The sequence below is a fragment of the Crocodylus siamensis genome, chromosome 6 (genome assembly GCF_052110815.1).
Source record: "Crocodylus siamensis isolate JL-2025a chromosome 6, ASM5211081v1, whole genome shotgun sequence".
NCBI classification, from domain to species: Eukaryota; Metazoa; Chordata; order Crocodylia; family Crocodylidae; genus Crocodylus; species Crocodylus siamensis.
Window position 1 is genome coordinate 65,179,334 of NC_143400.1, and position 24,200 is coordinate 65,203,533.

Sequence of the window (24,200 nt, forward strand, 5' to 3'; positions counted from 1 at the left end):
GCGGACAGCATCGAGAGGGTCCAGAGGAGGGCCACTCGCATGATGAGAGGGCAGCCTATGAGGAGAGACTATGGGACCTGAACCTGTTCAGCCTCCACAAAAGGAGCATTAGGGGCTATAGGCTTTACAGGCAGGATAGAGAAGGAAGGAAAGGCGGGGGTGTGGTGCTCTATGTCAAGGAGCAATACACATTCTCTGCCAGCAAAATGGGGTCAGAGGGGCAAGCGGAAGTGCTCTGGGACAAGATACAAGGGGGCCGTGGGGAGAGGGATCCAACGGCGGGGGTCTACTACAGACCCCCCCCAACCAAGGGGAGGAGCTGGACCAGGAATTTTCAGGCCAGCTTGCAGAGGCACTTAAATTACCCATGATAACTATATCCCTTGCCTAAGTCTCCTGGACATCTGCTGGGAGGAACAGTCAGCCAGGTCGGACCATTCCAGGAGGTTCCTGGCCGAGATACAGGACCTCCACTTAATTCAGAAGGTGCACAGTCCTCCCAGAGGAAATGCCCTGTTGGACCTGAATTCACCATCCAGCACAGGGTGTCAAGGGCCAGCAAGGCGGTAGCCCTAGACTTCGAGAGGGCCAACTTCAATGAGTTGAGATTAGTTGGAGAGGCGCTGGGGTTCGAGGGCAGGGGAACTCAGTGCCCAAGATGAGTGGTCATTCCTTAAGGAGATGATACTCAGGGCCCAAGGGGTGACCATCCCAACAAGAAGCAAGGGGGGCAGGAGTGCCTGAAAGCCCCCCTGGCTCACCAAGGGTGTATGGGAATGCCTGACTGCCAAAAAGGCAGTGTACAACCGGTGGAAGGGGGCGCTACCTCCTCTGCTCGGGCCTGTAGGGGGGCTGTCAGGAAAGCTAAGAGGATGAAGAAAATGTGGGGCCCCTGCAAGATCCTTTGGGCAATCTGGTGGTTGTGCCAGAGGAGAAAGCAGACCTCTTTAACCAATTCTTCATCTCCATTTTCTTGGGCAGGGACCGGGACTTCCCCACTGTGAGGCAAGATGGCCTCAAGGGGAACACCTCCAGACCTCAGGTTGGGGAGAACCGGGTTAGAGAGCTTCTGGAAGGGCTGGACGCGTTCAAATCAGCAGTTCCAGATGCTCTTCACCCCAGGGTGTTGAGGGAGCTAGCAGGGGTTATTGCAGGGCCATTGGCACAGCTTTACAAGCACTCGTGGTGCTCGGGCCAGGTGCCAGATGATTGGAAGATGGCCAACGTGGACCCCATCTTTAAAAAAGGGGGGAGGGAGGACCCGGGCAACTATAGGCCCATCAGTCTTCCCTCAATCCTAGGGAAACTCTTTGGAGCATATCTGCGATGGGCTGGCTGCAGAGGTGATGCTCAAGGGCAACCTATGAGGAGAGACTACGGGACCTGAACCTGTTCAGCCTCCACAAAAGGAGCATTAGGGGCTATACGCTTTTGAGGCGGGATAGAGAAGGAAGGAAAGGCAGGGGTGTGGTGTTTCATTAGGGGCAGGTCATGTCAGACCAACCTGACTGCCTTTTATGATCAGGTCACAAAACCACTGAATGCAGGTGTCGCCATGGATGTAGTCTTTCTACACTTCAGCAAGGCCTCATTAAAAAAAATTGGGCGACTGTGGCATTGATGCCTACACAGTCAGATGGATTGCAGATTGGCTGAAGGGTCATACTCAGAGGGTGGTGGTGGACGGGTCATGTTCGACCTCGGGAGAAGCGGGCAGCGGAATCCCTCAGGGCTCGGTCCTTGGGTCCGCGCTGCTCAATTTCTTTATCAGTGATTTGGACGACGGGGTGAAAAGCAACCTGTTTAAATTCGCTGACGATACCAAAATTTGGGGTGAGGTGAGCATGCTAGTAGGGAGAGAGACTGCAGCAAGACCTGGATAGGTTATAGGGATGGGCTAGCAAAAACAGGATGCATTTCAATACTGACAAATGCAGGGTGCTGCACTTGGGCAGTAGTAACCAGCAGCACACTTATAAGATGGAAAACTCCCTTCTTGAGAGCATGGAGGCAGAACGTGATCTTGGAGTCATTATCGACTCCAAGATGAACATGAGCCGACAATGCAAAGTCATGGTTGGCAGGTCTAACCGGACCTTGTTGTGCATCCACAGGTGCATCTCACGCAGGGACAAGGAGGTTATCCTCCCCCTCTGTGCAACACTGGTCAGGCCACAGCTGGAATACCGTGTCCAGTTCTGTGCGCCCCACTTCAGGAGGGATGTGGACAACATTAAGAGTGTCCAGAGGAAAGCCACCCGCATGATCCAGGGACAACAGGGCAGACCCTACAATGAGAGACTGCGGGACCTGAACCTGCTCAGCCTTCACAAAAGAAGTCTGAGGGGGGACCTGATGACCATCTATAAACTCACTAGGGGGGACCAGAAGGGTTTGGGAGAGACCTTGTTTCCCCTAGCACCCTGTCACAGAGCTCTCAGGTGCTCTGCAACTGAGAGCAGAAATGGCTTGGGAGAGGCCCCTAGTGGCGGGAAGGGGGAAGCACAGCTGCCGGTCACCAGGACTGCACAGGTGTTGGTTGCCCTAGCAACCAGAGAAACCTAGAGCCAGGAAGGGGCGGAGCTTAGCCTTTCTTAAGCCCAGGCAGAAGGCCAGGAGGGCAGTTTCCCTCCAGCAGCCAAAGGATGAGGAACTTAGCCAGAACAAGGTGGAGAACTCTGACAGTCAGAACATCCCCTGGTTCCTGCTGGGGGTTGATGCGCTCTCTTCTCTCTCCGCCTCTCTGGTAGGGAGAGATTTGTATTTTGACCAGAACGGTCTAGCTTTTATGTTGTAGCCCGGGGGCTTTGTGTTTTACCAGAGGACCGAGTGAGGCTATAAAGGGGTTGGATGAGGCCTCATAAGAGCTCCATGATAGCACCGGAGGGGGTGCAACTTTGTTTGGGGGCGCATTGGCCCAGCCCCGGAGCTGGGGGGGGGGGGGCAGCAAGGAGACCTGGAGCTGGGAGGGGGCAGCAAGGAGCCCCGAATGAAGAGGGGCGGCGAGGATCCCTGAGAGCAAACGAAGGGCCGAGACATAACAATACGGCCCAAGCTAGATCATACCAGCACCATCTGGGAGGCTTGGGCTGCGGTGTACGGGAGGAAAAGGAGCCACAGACAGCGCCCCCTGTCATCAGGGCGCATAAAAATGGGCAGCCTCCTACTGATTCTAATCATCTATTAATCACAAGTAAGATCAAGGCATGGCAGGAGAGTAAGCAGGCGGTTGGCCCATTGCAGGAGGGTGGAGCCACACGTCCAGAAGGACTCCGGAAGTAGGACTCCTGCTACACACCCCCTGGCATAACAAGGAATAACGGCCACAAGTTGTTGGAGAGTAGGTTTAGATTAGACATTTGTAAGAACTACTTCACAGTTAGGGCGGCTAGGATCTGGAACCAACTTCCAAAGGAAGTGGTGCTGGCTCCTACCCTGGGGATCTTTAAGAGGAGGCTTGATGCCTACCTAAGCTGGGATCATTTGAGCCCAGTTTTTTCTCCTGCCCAGGTAGAGGGTCGGACTTGAAGATCTACAAGGTCCCTTCCAACCCTACTTCTATGATGCTATGAAAAGGAGGAGAGGGGATCTGGTGGCCGCCTATAAGCTTGCCAAGGAGAATCAACAGGCAATGGGAGACTCCCTGTTCCCCCGAGCACTACTGGGGGTAACAAGGAACAAAGGCCATAAGTTGACCGAGAGTAGATTCAGGCTAGATATCAGAAAGCACTACTTCACTGTCAGGGCAGCTACAAGCTGGAACCAACTTCCAAGGGAAGTGGTGCCTGCCCGTACCCTGGGGGTCTTCAACAGGAGGTTAGACAGCCACCTAGCTGGGGTCATTTGACCCCAGCATCCTTTCCTGCCCATGGCAATGGGTTGGACTAGATGATCTGCTTAGGTCCCTTCCGACCCTACCAACTATGAAACTATCATCTACAACAAATACAGACTGCGAGTTGTGAAGGGCCTGTGCAAAATCTGGGGGTCATCATCGACTCCAAGATGAACATGGGCCGGCAGTGTGGAGAGTCAGTAAGGAAGGCCAACCGCACCTTGGCATACATCCACAGATGCATCTCGAGCAGGTCCAGGGAGGTGATCCTCCCCCTCTATGTGGCACTGGTCAGGCTGCAGCTGGAGTACTGTGTCCATTTCTGGGTGCCACACTTCAAGAGGGATGTCAACAGCATGGAGAGGGGCCAGAGGAGGGCCACTCGTATGATCAGGGGACAACAGGGCAGGCCCTATGAGGAGAGGCTACGGGACCTGAACCTGTTCAGCCTCCAAAAGAGAAGGCTGAGGGGGGATCTTGTGGCCTGTTATGAACTAGTCAGGGGGGATCAGCAGGCATTGGGGGAGTCCCTGTTCCCCCGAGCACCGCCAGGACTGACCAAGAATAACGGTCACAAGCTGGCAGTGGGTAGGTTTAGGTTAGGTATCAGGAGGCGCTACTTCACAGTCAGGGTGGCCAGGGTCTGGAACCAGCTTCCAAGAGAAGTGGTGCAGGCTCCTACCCTGGGGGTGTTTAAGAGGAGGTTAGATGAACATCTTGCTGGGGTCATTTGACCCCAGTACTCTTCCCTGCCATGGCAGGGGGTCAGACTAGATGATCTGCTCAGGTCCCTTCTGACCATACAAACTATGAAACTACTATGAAACTATGAAAATAACATGCATCCCTCCCAGGTCCTTCATGCAGGCTAATGTCTCAGAAATCCTCCATCCAATGAAATGCTAGGTGCCAAGTTTTCTGGAGCCCAGCAGCAGCAGAGCAGTCACCACTGCATCTCAGGTCCCACATAATGCTTCAGAGGGCCAAGTCTTTAGACTTCAACCCAGATCTAGTAACATACTAGACAAGAGGATCAGGCCATGCCTTGTGCTAGGTACACAGAAACACAGCGCCTAATTTAAGTCACTGGGATTGATTTTTAAGAAGCCATTCAAGAAGAGTACTGAACACAATCCCAAGTGGCTACATCTTAAACACTAAAGTCAAAATCAGTTCCTAAAGAAAAAAAATTTTGTAACAAAAAAAATGTAAAGATCAGAGGAAGCCATTTCCAGATGCACATTAATTGCAACAGATTAATCAAATTTCAGTTGCATTGCAATCCAAAAAGTGCACTCTTCTTTTCATTCTTTCTTTCTGATTTGAGGCACCAGAACAAGTGAATTAAGAAAGTTAACTATTCTATTTTCAATGCCCACAGAGCAAAGTAATGAGTAATCACCAAAAATGGTAATAAAAAAAGAAGTGTTTCCATTTTGTGTATAAGTTTCTCAAAAAAAAAAAAAAAAAAAAAAGTCTAATCTCAGGGACAAAATTGCTTAACAACTTTTATTTAGATACCCAATTTTGAAAGGGTAGCATATAAATCTAATAAAGAAATATTTTAGGAGGCAAGGAAAATGTGGAAATTAATGTGACAGTATTAATGTTATAACACTTTAATGTTAGGACTAGTTCAACAACTAGCAAAAACCTCACCATAAAGCACAGATGCTTTAAGTAGTAAACACCTTGAAGTTATTTTTTGAAGTTAAAACATGATGCAAGAGAAACTGGAAGATGACCAGTTTAGCAAAAAGTTTTGTGTTCCTCCCCATCCAGCCGGCTCCGCAAACCCATGAGTGGGGGGGGGGGGGGAAGAGAGCCCTCACTGCCATGGCCAGAGCCTTCCCATCCTCCCCACCCCTCAAAGTTGATCAGAAACTATAGCAATAAAAACCTCAAGCCTGAATTCAATTATTTTTGTTGAGAAGGAATCTCAACTGAAGCACAAAGGAAATTCTTAATATTCTCTATATCACAAAGCTGTTAGTCACCCAATTTCTTTGGGTGGAGAGGAGAACTGCTATACCAATTAACCTTCATATCTCCTCTACTTCATGAAGTAACCTGACATAGGATAGAGCATAAAAGGTTGGGGTGAAAGTCCAGGGAAGGGGTATTGAACCTGTGGTTCTAGAAGTGCAGAGATTCAGAAACCCTACATAAACATGTCCACCACCTCTCTACAAGGGTACAAAAGGATGAGGGAGAGGCAGAACCGCACCCCAACATCAATCTTGAAAATGGGATTGGGATCTTACTCTCCATTAACATTGTTTGCTCTCCCTACTCATCCCCTTCTCTCCCCTCATAAAAATTGGGTGGATAGATAGCTATGGATTTCATTAATTTGCATGAAACATTTCAGCATTTGATAGAATTTGCCCCCAACTTCTTTGAAGTTCTCCATCTACTCTAACATCTAAGAGCCTTTTAAGTTATTGATAGTATACTGAAGCTAGGAAAAGTATGTAGTTGCTAAATGGTTTTAGTTTGCTTAGTATTTTTAGAGGATAAGTTTAATTATCCAGAAGCTTCCTGCAAAAACTCTGCTAGTCTTTTGTCACCAAGCTCTCTTTGGCCAGTAGGAACAGTTGGTATTCTTCCAGTTTTATGAACACATTTTGTCAAGCTCAAGAAGCAGCTAAACTTTGTGACCCCACCATCTGCCAGGACCTCTTGTCAGTTCCAGACAAAGAAACCCACACAGATGGCCTCAAAACAGATTCTTTTTATTCCCAACTGCTACTTGACAGCTTGCACCAAGCAGATAGAGAAATGTAAAAACTTGACTTTTTTGTTTCCACTGTTTTCTGCAGAAACTAAGTCTACAGAGTCCTAGGGCATGGGGTATTTGTTTCCTGTGAATTTAGGATTTTTTTTTTTTTTTTTTTTTAAAAGAGAATGTAACCAAACAGCTAACCAAACAACCAACCAAGGAATTTTCATTACAGATACTTAAACAAGACAAAAACTGCTGTAAGCTTAAGCCTACAGGCTTATACTTGGCAGACCTCCCAGGACAAGCCAGAAGTTTGGTTTCAATACTTACATGCTATAACAAATTAAGACCCTGTTTTGTTATCAATTTAGTTAAGGGATAGCCGTGTCCAACTGAGTTACTTAGTGCAATAAAAACCCACAACTTAAACTGATCCTACTCTACAGCTTAAAAAAAGCTTGTTCAGCACTGAACTTTTATTAATATTAGAGCTCTAAAATACAGCTAATTTACTGGAAACATACAGCACAAGTTACAGGATGTTTACATGCCATACAATATGTTCCATCACATACTGACGTAACTTCTGTCTAATTGTTAACTTAACCAGACTTGTTTAACAAACTTACACCTGAAAACTACATACAGTCTTAAACTGGAAAGGGGAGGGGGTGGAGGGGAACTATTTCTATGTATTCCTTTGTTTCAGTGACCATGTTACAGCTACTTTCTTCCTCAATTTAAAATTAGATTGGCACAAATTCCAGATCAGCATCTTGGACACTGCGTCTCCAAAAAGACGAGCACCATACATCAACTCTCCAGCGTAAAAGCCAATAATCCTCTGCAACAGTCTTCAAGAAGTCATGTGCCATTTATGATGCTAGTATCCAACTAATTGCTCTCTCAACTTCAGAGTAATGGAACCAGGTCCTTCTGCTACTCTGTGGATTAATGAAGTGTAATATTACAATTTTCCTGTATTCCATTAAGTATCTGAATACCTTTACTCCTGCTTACAGGAGTATCTTTTTTTCTGTACCCAGATACAGTACTTACATATCTGATTAAAAGGTACTGGAACAATCTGTTTAGCCAAGGAATTTAATAGCTCCTGTTAATTGCAATGTGAATCTTATTTTAATGTGTTCCAAGTACTACTTTCCTTTTCACAGATACAGCAGACCTAGCAGTAGCAGCAGTATGCATAATCACACTCACTCTACCACTATTAGCTTGGCAGTATCTGTGAAAAGGAAAGCAGCACTTGGAGAGTGAGTGAGTGTGTAAACATCTGTCCTAGAAGATACAAGTTTGGGTTCTGTATACAGCTCTGGTGCTACTATATTTCAGCCCAGTGCAGAACAAGACTGATTTCAAGAAGGCCACAGAGTAACAAAAAGGTTCCAGGATTAATCAGTACAAATTCAATTTTAAACCACTAATTTATGCACAGTGGCTAAATGGATTAGACCACCTGTTACACATATGCTACTTAACTGTCTCAGTTTTCAGACCAGTAAAGTCCTTAATTGCCCAAGCATTTATCAGATTTTTCTCTCTATAGGAAGACTACTGCCATCTTGTTTCTCCAAATATACTGCCATATTCAGTTCCCAAATGAAGTAAATTCCAGGTTGTCATAAAAACAACCATTACTGAAAGTATTGCTAATCAGTGTATCTAGTTTAAGAGGGGGGAAAAAAATTCTTAAGTTTCCTGAGTGACAACTTAATTACAGGCTTGCTAATAAACAAATTGGGACCTCTCAGAAATTCTACTTTATTTAAACTAAGCATGTTGTGATCATTTTAGAAAACACAGCATCCAGTTGCTTTTATCCAATATACAAGCAAGACTTAATATGTGGGCAAACCCTGAATTTTATGAGCACCTACCGTGAAATATATGGATATTTCATTTTCTTCCTATTTATATTTTACAAAAGACAGCTAAGCAAAAATTTAAAGTGTGCTTAATCATTTGGATATGTAACATGGGAAACAAGCCATAACATTTACCTACAGAGGGTTAATATCCTTTTTAAAATAAAAAAAAGAGAAACAAAATAAGTGTATATGACATCAAGAGAAACATCAGCTTGAGTCCATTTATATCTGGGACCACGGATTTTCCTTGCTTTTCCTGCAAGTAGCTGTCTTTAAAGGGGCATGTATTAATAGAGGCAGTACTACAAGAAGAACACTGAGAAAAGGAAGGGCTTAATAAGAGAGAGAGAGACAGATGTAATGCAAAGATTAAAAATAATATCTTGAGTAGCAGAACTAAACACTTAAGCTTCTAAGTTTCAATTCTTGTGAATGTATAGGAGGGCAAGTGGATGAAGTTCAAAGAGTACTTCACCTTGCATCTATAGCCATCGAGTTCCAGGAAAAAGTAAGCCAGCCACACAACACTGAAAAAAGTATTATTTGACAGTAACCAGTTCTGAAGCACTTGAGGTTTAACCATTTCAAGTTAATGAAGGTAGACAACTGTAAGCAGGAGTAAAGATATTTGAATACTGCACTCTGAATAAAAATGAAACAAGAGGTTTTACACAAAGGGTAAAAGAGAGAGAATTGCAAAAGGGTCTCTGGCAATTTGAGGCTGAAGAGTCAATTTTGCAATCCTGGGAACTAGCAGAAGACTAATGGAAATCAAACAAGGCTCAGAAAGAGACTACTGGAAGACTCATAATTACTGTTGGAAAATTCTAAGCAACTCTCAAGGAACTAGAATTGGTTGTTTCTTTAAGCTTCCAAGTGAATCAAGCCCCCATCAAGAGGATGCCCAGGACCCAAACAACTGAGGAAGAGATTGAAGACATCTTCCAGGGGTTAGGGATACTCAGAGGGTGCATCTACACAATTAATGCTATTTAGACTTACTGCACAGTAGGAGAGCCCTGGGAAGGTGTCTACACATGCATCCTGTTGGAATCAGATTTGTTCCTTATAGGATTAACAGTTTCATAGTTGGTAGGGTCAGAAGGGACCTGAGCAGATCATCAAGTCCAACCCACTGCCATGGCAGGAAAGAGTGAGTACTGGGGTCAAACGACCCCAGCAAGGTGTTCATCCAGCCTCCTCTTAAAGACCACCAGGGTAGGAGCCAACACCACTTCGCTTTCATAGATTTCATAGACATTAGGGCTGGAAGGGACCTCGGGAGATCATTGAGTCCAGCCCCCTGCCCAAAGGGCAGGAAGTCAGCTGGGGTCATAGGATCCCAGCAAGATAAGCATCCAATTTACTCTTGAAGGTGTTCAATGTAGGCGCTTGAACCACCTCCGCTGGCAGACTGTTCCAGACCTTGGGGGCTCGGACAGTAAAGAAATTCTTCCTTATGTCCAGCCTGAAACGGTCTTGCAGGAGTTTGTGACCGCTCGACCTAGTCATCCCTTGGGGCGCTCTGGTGAACAGATGTTCCCCCAGATCCTGGTGGTCACCCCTGATAAACTTGTAGGTGGCCATCAGATCACCCCTGAGCCTGCGCTTTTCCAGGCTAAAGAGTCCCATGGCTCTCAGCCTGTCATCCTAAGATCTGTTTTCCTGACCTCTGATCATGCGCGTGGCTCTCCTCTGGACTCTCTCAAGCTTCTCCACATCTTTTTGGAATTGTGGAGCCCAAAACTGGACGCAGTACTCCAGCTGCGGCCTCACTAAGGCCGAGTACAAGGAGAGAATGACGTCCCGGGATTTGCTCGAGAAGCATCTATGGATGCATGCCAGCATTTTGGTCGCTTTACTAGCCGCAGCATCGCATTGCAGGCTCATGTTCATCTTGTGGTCAATGATGACCCCCAAGTCTTTTTCTGTAGTGCTAACCAACGTAGCACTGCCGAGCCTATAAGGGTGCTGCAGGTTTTTCCTCCCAAGGTGGAGAACCTTGCATTTATCGGTGTTAAACACCATGAGGTTCTCGTCTGCCCATTTGCTGAGGTTGTCCAGGTCAGCCTGGATCACCCGCCTATCTTCTGGCGTGGATGCTTTGCCCCAAAGTTTGGTGTCATCGGCAAACTTGGCCAGTCCACTCCTGACTCCAATGTCCACATCGTTAATGAAGATGTTGAACAGGATGGGTCCCAGGACAGAGCCTTGAGGGACCCCATTGGTCACAGGGCACCACGATGAGTGACTGCCATCAATCACAACCCTCTGGGTCCGACCACAAAGCCAATTTCCCAGCCAGCGGATCGTGGTGGAGCCAAAGCCACAACTGGGCAGTTTGGCCAAGAGGTGATCATGGGATACCAGATCAAAAGCTTTTTTGAAGTCAAGATATATGACATCAACCTCTTCTCCCTTGTCCAGGTGATAGGTCACCTGGTCATAGAAGGAAATGAGATTGGTCAAACAAGACCTACCCGCAACAAACCCGTGCTGGCTATCCCTTAGAATGTTAGCCTGGGCCAGTCCATCAAGGATGGCCTCCTTAATAAACTTTTCTAAGATCTTCCCCAGGATAGAAGTCAGGCTAATGGGCCTGTAGTTAGCCGGATCCACTCTCCTCCCTTTCTTGAAGATCGGCACCACATTGGCCTTCTTCCAGTCTTCGGGCACTACACCAGAGCGCCAGGAGTTTTCAAAGATCCGTGCCAGGGGCTGGGCTATGAGGCTCGCCGGCTCCTTCAGTACCCTGGGGTGCAGGTTGTCAGGGCCAGCTGACTTGAAGGTATCCAGCTTCTCAAGGTGTTCCTTCATGAGGTCAGCATTGATGGAGGGTAGGGGATCCCCCTCACCCAGATTTCCCTGTCCCATAGCAGGCATGGGCATCCCGTGTGACTGATGAAAGACGGACGCAAAGTACCTATTTAATAGGTTGGCTTTTTCCTGGGCGTCAGTTGTCAGTTGCCCCATCTGGTTTAGCAGGGGTCCAGCGTTGCCCTTGCTTTTCCTCTGGCTCCCCACATATCTGAAAAAGGACTTTTTGTTGTCCTTGATGCCTGAAGCTAGTTGGAGTTCAGTTGCAGCCTTGGCTTTCCTGGTTTGCTCCCTGCAGGACCGGACCAGCGTGGAGTAATCCTCCTTGGAGGTGAATCCCATCCTCCATCCTTTGTAGGCTTTCCTTTTTAGCCACAGTAGGTCCGCTAGGTCTCTGGAGAGCCAGGGGGGCTGCTGTGCCTTCTTGCTGCCTTTCCTCCGCTTGGAAGTTGGTTCCAGATCCTAACCACCCTGACAGTGAAGTAGCACCTCCTGATATCTAGCCTGAATCTACCCTCTGCCAGCTTGTGACTGTTATTTCTTGTCATTCCTGGTAGTGCTTGGGGGAACAGAGACTCCCCCAGTGCCTGCTGGTCCCCTCTGACCAGTTTGTAAACAACCACTAGATCCCCCATCAAGATTGCCTGCTCCTGCTCTGCTCTGACCTCCTGCAGCTGCCATGGGGAGCTGCAAGCTCCAGATGCATCTGCCCAGGTGCCAAAGGTCTCTATGGGGAGGGCAGACTCAGGCTGGCAGGGGATGCTGTCCCAGGAGCCTGTGGCAACTGCACCATGGATGCTCCACGCTCTCCACCTGGCAGCAGTAGACAGGGCACCATATTCATAGGGTACTTGCAGACCACTTCCTCCCCCTTCCCCATCCCCTGCAGTAAGGCACCCAAGTGTCTGCCCACCAACCCGAGGCCAAGAGAACATCCCCCAAGACTATATACACTCTGGACAGTTTCCAATCAAAAATCTTTATTCCTCCCCGCAACTCTTTCCCCAACAACAGCCCCACCCCAAAAGGAGTGTGGTGGGTGCGAGTGTTAAGGGGAATGGTAGGCTGGAGGTGCCTATGGTGTGGAGCCAGAGGATAGGTGCCTGGTACCCCAGCCTCTGGTAGTACCACCATGGCGCAGACACTAAAGCAAAGACAATGGCCCAGGTTCTGCTCCCTTCTCCTCCTGCACAGGGCCGGGTCCACCAGGGGCCATCTCATAATCAGGGGCTACATGGTAGGTGGGGAGGTGGTGGGCAGCAGCCTGGCTGCCGAGGGACCCAGCTGGGGAGTGGGGCCAGAGGGCCTGGCAACTGCAAGCACTCCTTGGCATCCTCCCAGGCCCACGGGGGGCTTGGTGTGGGGCTGCAGGTGGCAGGCAGAACCAGGGCCAGCTGCCAGGTGGGACTGAAGCTGGGGACTGGGTGGCAGGCAGCACAACAGGTGACTACCAGGGCCAGGCTGGTGTTCAGCACCTGGGGGTCCTCCTCCATGGCCTCGAGTGCCTGAGCCAGCACAGCAGCCTGCTTCTCCTGCACCTCCAGCATCCCCTCAAGAAGGGCAATATTCCAGAAGGTGTGGTTCTCCTGACCCACCTAAGGATGTGGTAGTCATGGGGGACCTGAACTTCCCAGACATCTGCTGGGAAGGGCAGTTAGCCAGAAATGATCGCTTACATAGGTTCTTAGCCAGAGTGCAGGATCTCCATCTAACCCAGGAGGTGCACAGCCTCACCAGGGGAGATGCCTTGTTGGACCTGGTGCTGGCCATGGGAGATGACCTGGTGAGGGGGCTGCAGGTATTCGACCACCTGGGTGACAGTGATCATCGTCTGCTGGAATTCACCATCCAGTGCAAGGTGGCAAAGGCCTGCAGCAAGGCAGCAGCCCTAGATTTCAGGAAGGCAAACTTCAATGAGCTAAGGAGAATATAGTCAGGGAAGCACTGAGGTCCCAGAGGGGAGGGGAGCCAGGTGTCCAAGGACAGTGGTCGCTCCTCAAGGAGACGATCCTCCAAGCCCAAAGGGAGGTAATCCCAACACAGATCAAAGGGAGCAGGAGGGCACACAAGCCCCCATGGCTCACCAAAAGCATCTGGGAACATCTAGCTAAAAGGGAGGCGTAGACCCAATGGAAGGGAGGGGCCATCACCATGGAGGACTATACTGCAGTTGCTCAGGGATGCAGGGGGGCAGTCAGGAAGGCCAAGGCAGAGATGGGACTGGGACTAGCTTCCCAGATTAAGGACAATAAGTCCTTCTTTAAATACGTAGGGGGTAAAAAGAAGGTTCCAGGTAATGTGGAGCCCCTGCAGGACACGTTAGGAAATTTGGTCGTCACACCAGACGTCAAAGCCAACATATTTAACGATTTCTTTGCCTCCAATTTCCTAAGCAGGGACCGGAATAGTCACCCCCTCACTGGGCCACTCAGGCCCCAGGGGAGGCGCACCTAGGCCAAGGGTTAGTGAGGAACTAGTTAGGGAATTTCTGGAGGGACTGGATGTATTCAAGTCAGCCATTCCAGACAATCTCCACCCTAGAGTACTAAAGGAATTGGCCGAGATCATTGCAGGACCCCTGGCACGGCTTTACGAGCACTCGTGGTGCTCTGGTGTGGTACTCATTGTGGTTCCCATCTTCAAAAAGGGGAAGGAGGAGGACCCAGGAAACTATAGGCCAGTTAGTCTTACCTCAATCCCGGGCAAGCTTTTTGAGAAAATTATTCTGGCACATATCCATGAGGGGCCAGCAGAGGAGGGTGTGCTTAGGGACAACCAACACGGGTTGATTAGCATCAGATCCTGTCAGACCAACCTGGTGGCCTTCTATGATCAGATCACCAAATCACGAGATGCAGAGGTAGCAGTGGACATAGTCTTCCTGGACTTCCAGAAGGCCGTCGACACTGTCTCGCACCCTGTTCTCATTAAGAAACTGGGGGACTGTGGTGTTGACACCCATACAGTCAATTGGGTCACCAACTGGCTGGAGGGCCGCACCCAGACAGTGGTGGTGGATGGGTCATTTTCAGCCTGGAAGGACGTGGGCAGTGGGGTTCCGCAGGGCTCGGTCCTCGGGCCCACACTGTTCAACATCTTCATCAGCAACTTGGACGAGGGAGTAAAAAGCATCCTGTTCAAGTTTGCTGATGACACTAAGATGTGGGCACACTAGAAGGGAGCAATACGCTACAAATCAGACAGGTTACATGGGTGGGCGAATGAGAATAGGATGGGATTCAACACCGACAAGTGCTAAGTGATGCACCTGGGGAAGAACATCCAGCACCACACCTACAGGCTGGGGAACTCCCTTCTTGTCAGTACAGAGGCAGAAAAGGATCTTGGAGTCATCATTGACTCCAAGATGAACGTGGGCCGGCAGCATGGGGATGCAGTCAGGAAGGCCAACCGTACCTTGTCATGCATCCACAGATGCATCTCAAGCAGGTCCAAGGAGGCAATACTCCCCCTCTATGTGGCAATGGTCAGGCTGCAGCTGGAGTACTGCGTCCAGTTCTGGGCGCCGCATTTCAGGAGGGATGTGGACAACATGGAGAGGGTCCAGAGGAGGGCCACTCGCATAGACAGGGGGGAGCAGGGAAGACCTTATGAGGAAAGGCTCAGGGACCTGAACCTGTTCAGCCTCCACAAGAGAAGGCGGGGGGCAGGGGGATCTAGTGGCCTGTTACAAACTAGTCAGAGGGATCAGCAGGCACTGGGGAAGTCCCTGTTCCCTCAAGCACTACCAGGAGTAACTAGGAATAACGGTCACAAGCTGGCAGAGGGTAGATTTAGGCTAGACATCAGGAGGCACTACTTCACTGTCAGGGCAGCTAGGATCTGGAATCAACTTCCAAGAGAGGTGGTGCTGGCTCCTACCCTGGGGGTCTTTAAGAGGAGGCTGGATGAACACCTTGCTGGGGTCGTTTGACCCCAGTACTCCTTCCTGCCATGACAGGGGGTCGGACTAGATTATCTACTCAGTTTCATAGTTTCTAAGGTCGGAAGGGACCTATCTCCCAGTTGCACAGGACAGCCTGCAGGACTCAGCTCTCGGTTACATAGTGATGTTTTACTGCACAGTAGATTAGTCTGGTTTACATGCACCCTCAGAGTACTGAACAGAGCTAGAAGTACAACCACCCCACAACACCCGTTCCCCCCCCCCAAAAAAAAGGTTCCCTTACAATTTAAAGTAAGACAGGAGCAAAGTAAGCTCATAGCTCTGGGAACAACTGCAAGCAGAACAGAGAGGGTAAAACTTGGAAGTCATTGTAGAAAGAGCTGGAACATTTAGCTTACATACACATCCAAATCAATCATCCATTAGTTAGCAGGACAGAAACACAGAATGAAGCTGATAGCACATATCATTTCTGCCCTGGATACAACATTTTGGCAAAATATCTTTTCAAAAAGCACCGATTCCACATACTACCACTTTGGTTATATTGGCACCTAAAGTGTTTCACTAGAAGACAACAACATTTTAGGATGTGCTAAAGCTCAAGAGCAGAACTGTCCCTGCGGGGGGGGGGGTGCAAATCAGGGTGGCCACCTCAGGATGAGCGGAGCTAGGATGAACAGCCATGGCGAATCCACACTGCTGCCAGCTTCATATCTGAGGGAAGAGAGGCTGAGGGATCTTGGACTCTTCAGCCTAAAGAAAAGAAGGCTGAGAGGGGACCTGATTGTGGCTTACCACTATATCAGAGGTGTATACAGCAGGGGCTTGGTGAACAACTGTTCACCAGGATGTCCTGGGGGAAAACTAGAAACAACATCCACAAACTCCTGGAAGATAGTTTCAGGCTGAACATTAGGAAAAAAAACTTCTTTACAACCAGGGTGTCCAAACTATGGAAAAAGCTCCCCCAAGAGGTGGTCCAATCATTTACCCTAGTGGTCTTCAGGGGAAGACTGGACAGTCACCTGACCCCAGATGTCTTTCCTGCTCATCCAGGTGGCTGGACCAAATGATCCTTCGGGGTCCCTTCCAGCCCTATAAGTATGATTTTGGTAGTGAATAGAGTACTACAGTCTACACGGAGAACATTGTTATCTGGAAGAAAGACAGTAAGAACATGGCCAGAGGCTTAATACAGTCTGAAGAAAGACCAGAACAAACCTCTCTACAACAGAAACAACCTATTTGAAAGAGAACAGAACAATGAACAGGTAAGTTGCAGCAAGACTGAAACCACCAATTACATGCCCACCTCCAAGACAAGGAAAGGATATAAAAATTCCTCAGAACTATGACTTAAGTAGGGAAATATCCACCCAATTCAGCTGCTGAACCTCAGCTTGAGAAAGCATAAGGATGTCCAATCCCTCCCTAGCCTTTCTGAAAAATCCAAGACATTTAAGGCATTAAAGAGGCACAGGTTTACAGATACTTGGCTATTCATAGGTACCTCCAAGGACTTTATACATGTCTACAAGAACTAAATGTCAATATACTCATACAGAAAAGGCAGCTATGGCTTCAGTTTCTAGATGTAAAAAGCTTAACTATTTTATGATGGCCAATATAAACTGGCAATTTACTGTTCTTGCCAAAAGGGGCCAGGCAAACAGCTCCCCCTCTAAAAATTTTCCCTTGTAACAACTGTATAGTTTATAAAACTGAATACAAGCCAGGAAGAAATCTAGTGGATGCAGATACAAAGTTCTGGAGTACCTGAGAAATAAAGAGAGAAAGAAAACAAAATTGTCCACTTTCAGAGAAAATAGGGACAGCTGTTTGAGCAACAGTGCAGAAGGAGATCCTGCACACAGCAGTTATAGCTATTAGCATATGACTACTGGAAGAGCTGTAGCCCAGGCACCTATTTCCATTACAAGGGTGTTGTTTCAGTACTAAACAGAATTTGTCTGAAAGCACCAATATAGTGAGCCTTAAAAAATTACAACAAAGATGCTATTAAAAAGGTTTAATGAATATCAAAGATTGACATTATATTGACAGAAACATCAAGGAAGTCTACAAAGTTAGCTACAAATGACAAAATACAGTCCAGATTAAGCAAGAGAACTCACATCTGTGGTATATATAAATTGTGTTCTTAGAGAAAAATAAACATTAATTTGTCTACAGTAAAAGAAAAAAAAAAAAAAAAGGATTACTTATGTGTTCTACAACAGGGGTAGTCACCCTGCCTGAGGAAGGGGACAGGCAGCAGATGGGGATGGGAGCAGAATGAACATCAGATCAGGCAAGAGAGCCAAGGCAGAAAGCAAAGCAGCAATTTGGTCTGGGAGCAGAAAGCCAAGCAGCAGATCTGGTAAGGGAGAGGGATCAAGGTGGCACTTGGGGGGGGGGGAGGAGGGGGTGCCCACCTACCAAAAAGGTTGGCTCCTTCACTGCTATAGACAAATGGTTGTCAACCGGGGGTACATGTACTCCTAGGCGTACTTAAAAAGGTTGTAGGGGATGCACAGAATGACTATGTCCAATAAATGCCACATGCATGCACTGTCAGCACAGGTGGCCAGGAGAGCAGCCAGGTCCAGCTGGTAAGCATGTTGTTAGGAAGGGTGCCTGTGGGGGTGCAGATTGAGGCCCCAGTGGGGGAGGTAGTGGGGCAGGGCACCAGACTGAGCTGTGCAGGGGGTAGCTCCTGCTGCTGCATGCACCCTGGGAGGGTATGGGGAGATATGCCTCCGGATCTTCACATAGGCTGGGGCCAGGGCTGCACCAAACTGTGGTTGGGGCAAGCAGCAGCAGCAGTACTGGAAGGGAGCTACAGGAAGGGCTGCAGCCACTCCAGAATTCACTGTAGCCCCCACAACCCTGAGAGCAGCCTGGCTCAGTTCTCCGCAGGGAAGAACCCGGTGCTGGCCCATTTGCACCAGCAGCTCACCCTCACCCCACGCACAGATCTGGGGGCACACACCTCCATACCCTCTCTGGGTACACGTAGCAGCAGGAGCCACTCCCTGCACTGCTCAGTCCCACACCCCACCCTGACTGGGCAGCCCCCCGGACGATCCACCCACGGCTCTGTCCCATGCTCCACCATGGCAGTGCAGTCCCGGCCCCACTCCCTCCCTTACTGTGGGGGCCATGATCTGCTCCCCCCCTTAGAAAAAAAAAAAAAAAGAGAAAAAAAAAATATAAAGGGGTACCCAGGCAGAAACTTTGAGAGAAGGGGTATACTTGTTAAAAAGGGTTGAAAACCCCTCACATCTGAGACAGCTTCATAGAAGATGTTCCCAGTCATGCACATAGTGCACATCAAATCTATTTTTCTTACATATGGTAAACCTGATATAGGAGTGTCTGACGATGGATATAAGCTCAAAACGTTGGCACTGAGATTTTGGTTTAGACACTGGCAACAATGGGGCTTAGTGGCTATCTAAATACATTAGATCAGAGTGGCAAAAAAAATATAAAAGCAACTTCTAAAAGAAATTAAAAAAAAAAAAACCCAAAAAAAACCAGAACCAGACACTGATGCACTCATAGCACTATCAAATTATAGACCAGCACTAATGAAGCACAGATTGTCAACTGGAGACATGCATTCAATATAAAACCCAAGAAGAATATTTAATGTCAGAAGATGTTGGGGAAAAAAAAAATCAGGCACTTGCAAAAGAAATAGAACCAAAGTCAATATTTTGGAGTCCTGGCAGCTCCCAGACTGTTACTCTCTGGTGCACTCAGCTGAGTATGCTACAGTGGCACTGGGGAAAGGTAGTCCTGTTTTAAGACTAAGGAAATATGGTCAACCTACCAACACATTAGTTGAATCTGAAGTTTCAATGCTTAAAATTGAAAAAGTCTTTGCCTCTCACAATCCTGAAAATCCTCACTCAGCAGCCACCTTATATTTTCCACCGTATTTCACACTACAAGGCATCTTATATTTCTCAATAAAGTGTCCCAGAAAACATAAAACTCTGCTTCTGGGTACATGCAGAAGTTACTGTCTTAACAGTACCAGGTACAGGCACCTGCTCACATGCAAGCCCTCTCAGGCCTCAAACTACGCATTCATGACTGTTTCATAAAGCACCCATGAAATTTCATCTTGTATAATTAAAAGAAAAAAAATATAGCAATATGGGGCAGTAGAAAGTGTACAGATATTGCTATTTTGGGGGGGGGGGTGTTTGTTTGTTTTCTAGAACAGTATCAAACCTGGTTTGATTTTCTATTACAGTCATCCGAGCTAAATGCAAGCTGATTATTTTAACATTTGCTTGGTGACAAACATTTAGAGGTTCAGACCGAAACATTTAGACCAAAAGTCTGGCACTACTGAAGCTAATTTTCAAGAAATATTTTCCTGATAACTAATCAGGAAAGTTTCTCAACAAAACAAGTTGGCCAGAAATGACATGTCTGAACTGATAACAGTTCAGACACTGAAACAGGTGGCTCTAGACAGCTGGCATCCTAGCTTTCACTAGCTTGTTATAGGCATACAGTGTATGTTTTCAACTGGCTGTCTTTATTTCTGGAATTTATTAGAACTTGTTCTGAAGTCTCTCTCAAGATTAATTGCTTTTTAATAATTCTGATAGACAAGTGGTTGTGGGAAATCTTACTTCTACTAACTGCACCTAAAGGCCTGAATTTCTCAGTTCTGACAATTCAGTCTATTTGACCAGATGAAGTCACTTCTTATAAAACTCTTACTTTTTATTTAATAACTACACTTCTTACTAGAATTAAGATATCCTATGAGAAAGCTTTGATTTTATGCCAAGTCCTACCCCGGTACTGAAGTAGTTTAATAGTTTTTTCTATAATATTCTTCAAACTGAATTGAAATAAGGATTTAGTTTCAATTAAAGAGAGTTCTATATTTTTCTAGTAAAAGCATACAAACCACAAGACACAACTTGCATTTCATGAAGCAGTAAATGCTTTTTATTAAAGACCATCATTTTCTAGAAAAATTGGTACTATGGCAAAATGTTATTTCAGAAAAACTACAGAAATAGACACTGGCCAGTGATCTTTCACCATCTTCTTACAATACAGCTGTATTTTTAAGTTTATTAAGCCATTTCTCTTAAAAGACAGTTTTATACAAGCGTAAACATTTAGTTGCCAACTGTAAGCGTAAAAGCCAAGATGATTCAGAGTTTCAGTATTTCCACCACCTTCTGCACCCCACCTTTTAAAAAGTTAGAAAAGAAACCTCAAATCACCATACTGATATTTCTTACCAGCTTTTTAAACTGCCAGGTTTCATTTAACTTGTATATCTCAGGGGACTAATCTATTTTAGCTGATTTTCCACTGAATTACTTAAACACCAAAGTTAGGTACATTTAAGAAAGCATGGACTTGTGTGGCCTGTTGACTTCGCATTAACATTATGGGGATACAGCCAAGGCCCAGCTTCAAGAACATGTTTCATGGCAGGAGAAAATGTGTTTGTCTTTACTTTTCAGTATCCACTACCTACTAGTCTACAAAAGTCTACTCATACAACCCTCTAGCTAGTAGTAAGATCCCATAAATTATGCCAATAGAGAATGAGGCATTTTTCCTCTAATCATTGCCACACATTTAGAAAGCAAATAAAAGTCAATGCAATGCCAAAACCTTTAAGGAAACATCAATAAAACCATCCCAATTAATCTGAGCCTGTTTAGTTGTAGCAACTGCAGTTAAAAATGTGACATACAACTTAGCTAAACAGTTTCCCTTTCCCAGCTATATCCCCTCTTTATTCTTTCTTACTGAATTTGATCAAGTTCTCCAGGAACCTCCCTTACACCACTCTATGGCTTTTTTTTTTTTTGGTACTGTTCCTGTAAGTAGATTCTCCTCTACAGCAGAATGAAGCTGACACCACCTTTCTCAGTTCATCTGAGGTTGCTCATGACCTTCCAGGTGCACAAGAAGCTCCAAAAAGTATGCAAAGAGAATAAATTCAATAAATTCTCACATAAGAATAAGCACCTTTTGAACATCATTCTGCTTGAACGTCTTAGAAGCAGTTTGTAATAGACAGCCTAAAATCAAGCAAGCTTCTTCACACAACTAAATGAATGGAATTAGGAATTGCCATACTTTTAGCAATAGGCTTTTGATGAGCAGAAAGATTATATCAAATCATATTAACTGTCACACAACTTCTAGTGTAGAAAAGCACCCACCAGGAACAAAACAACAGGATAAGTTTCACAAGATTACTAGAGTTGAAGTTTTCTAACAGGTGCAGTAATTCACTAAAATACCTTGATCATCCAAGGAAAAAGGTCTTCACATTAAGCATCTAAATAATGGTACTAGAAGAACAGAATTTTTCAGCTTCATGTTGAAATGAATGATGAAAAAAAGTGAGGAACATACAGGGTTTTTGTCTCATCAATTGATATCAGAAGGTAACCACTTTATGTAATAAATAATCAGATAGTATATTAGATAGATTATATTTAATATAGTAACACCTGAACTGCTCAGCTGAGGCTACAAGTAGCAAGATAGGCAGAAAGCTTGCATTGCGCTGTGTTAACAGCAGTACATAAATGACAGGTGTATAACTTAATAAAGATTATAAACTGTATCCACTGAAGTATAACTTAAGTCTAACTGCCTCTTCTTTTTTTGTATTACAGCAATGATTTTGTGCACAAACAGGAAGTGGTTATAAAAGTTTGAGGGTTTTATAGCCGAATACAAGATTGCTCTTAGAAATTAGCTAATATACAACAGTCCTATGAAGAGGAACTCCCGTGTTACCATTTTTCTTCTCCCTCTTATTTTAGGGCACAGGTGTACCATGTGATCGGCATCTCCGCTAGAAGAGGTCATCCCAGTCTAAAGTTAACAAGCAAAAGTTGTCTTGGGGAGGTAGTGGTGGGAATGGGGAAAATATTCTGTATTCCCTTCCCTCCACCCCCTCTTTTTTTTTTGGAAAAAGTCATCCCCCTCTTGTAACCACTTCTGCTGTTGTAGCCTCTTCCTTCCCATTAAATAATTTCTCTTCTGTCAGTTAAATCAGATGCTCCGAATTAAGTAGGTAGTTGCCTACCAAAGCTCATGCCTCTCTGAACCAGTTAGGGTGAGGCACCCTACTTTTTGCTTTCTCCTTAGGGCTTGATCAAGTTGCTGTCTAGGCATTGCACTAATGTCCAGTAGTCTAGTCTAAGGAAGGGCTCCACACATTAAGTGCGTCTATATGTATAAAATATCAGTGCTAGGATTCAAACAAGTAACCTCATTTGGCAGTTCAGATAACTCGTCGGTAAACTCACTTCTATCACCTTGATGCGAATACTGTGAAAGACAAAGCTCAGTCACCAGATCAACTGTTTTACTAGCCACAAACTAACCTAAAGAGAAGGCAGTTGCTTTCAGGATCAGCATACTCTAGCATACAAGGGCACGTTTGCCAGGTAACAGAATCCAAGTTCCAGCTCACGAGCCAGTTACAGGGGAATTTCTAAGAACTAGGTGCAACGTCTGTGTGACCCAGTCACCACCAGACAATATCTTTGCTAAATGTAACCAGATTTTCAAGGAAGAAGATTTAAGTTATTGAAGAGGAACAAATTTAGGAAAGCCAAGTTGCTTTAATAAGAAGAAAGAAGCTTTGGCATACTTAAACAGGCCCCCAAACACCCCCCTTTCTATGCTGACTCTTCTATTAAGTTGGCAACTCTGGGCACAAGTCGAGCCAGGTGGACATCACAGGAGGCCGAAGCCCTTCGTAGAGGACAGAGCCGCCTCAAGAAGAGGCCAGGCCTGGCTTCCCAGGCAATACAAGGGTGAACCAAGGATGCGGGTGAAGCTCTGGGCAGCCGGACAACTTCCTCCTCAGCGCAGGAGCGGCTACCCAGCCCCGAGCCGCGTTTCTCGGCCGAGCCACGGGCTGTTCAGCCTTCCCCGACCCCAGGCCGCGTCGGCAGCCGCCCACGCCCGACTCCTCCCGGGGCCCTGACGGCGCAAAGCGACCGCGGGCGCTGCCTGCTCCGCCGCCGCCAGGAGTCGGGAAGGACCCGGCTGGCCCCGCCGCAGGGCCAAGACCGGGCGGCGCCGGCGCTTCAGGCCCCGCCCCCACCACCCGGCCCGGAGCAGGAAGAGCCGCCGCGCCTGCTCCCGCCGCGCCCAACCCAGCCGCGCCGCCGTCGCAGAGCCCCGGTGCACTGTCAGCCCAAGGGCCCGGCCCGCCCGCGCCGCTGTCCCTGCCGCGCCGGGGAGTAGGACGCGCTCGCAGGCAGCTCCGAGGGCGCCGCGGCGCTCGGCGCGTCCTTACCAGGTGCCGGTGGGCCCGGCGCGGAGAGCGGCCCTGCGGCGGCGATGCGGACCCGGACCCAGCTCCCGGCGCCTGAGCCCAGCACAGCTCCCCCGCACAAGCTTGGCGGCGTCTGACAACCGCCCGCTCTCATTGGCCGGCCCTCCGCCTGACGTCAGGCGCCGGCAGCCGCCCATTGGCGCTGCCTCGTGTGTGTACACAATCCGCCCGCCAATCCCAGTCGCTGCTCCGGCGGGGGCGGGGCGGGGCCAAGGCGTGGATCGAACCGGGGGTCGGGGCGGCGCATGCGCCCTAGGAGTGTCCGGTTGCCTTTGACCCCGGGTCTCGTAGAGGCGGGAGATGAGCACGGACTTGATCGCCTCCCTCCGCTGATTTGCATAGTGAAGGGCACCGCTCCAAGACAGGCAGCGCCCGGCCTAGCCCGGCCCTGGGGGCGGCCCCAGGAGCGGGGCCTGTCGCCACGTGCCGCAGGTGCCGGGTCCTGCATGCACGGGGTAGGGAGGTGCTGAGAACAGTGGCACCTTCAGGGTTAACACTGCCCCTTGCCTGCAGGGCCAGACCTTGCCCCGGGGGGGCTGCAAGTAGCTGTGGCTGGGGGCCAGGACCCTGGGGTGGAATGGGCGGGGAGCAGCGCATCGTGGGATGCTGAAGAACTGCAAGGGTCATTCTCAGCTTTGTGGCACTGACTAAAGCAAGGAAGC

At 47.7% G+C, this 24,200-nt stretch overlaps 1 protein-coding gene across 3 annotated transcripts in view; it reads right to left on the reverse strand.

The window, feature by feature from the left end:
- Positions 1–23,616, reverse strand: part of TFDP2 (transcription factor Dp-2) — a 151,327-nt gene extending 127,711 nt beyond the window's left edge. For 2 of the 3 annotated variants that reach the window (XM_090051161.1, XM_090051160.1), the window contains exon 1: positions 23,500–23,616. The gene's annotated coding sequence lies outside the window, so the exon portion shown is untranslated. The remainder of the gene's footprint in view (positions 1–23,499) is intronic. The other variant, XM_090051163.1, reaches the window with a different exon arrangement.
- Positions 23,617–24,200: the final 584 nt, after the last annotated feature.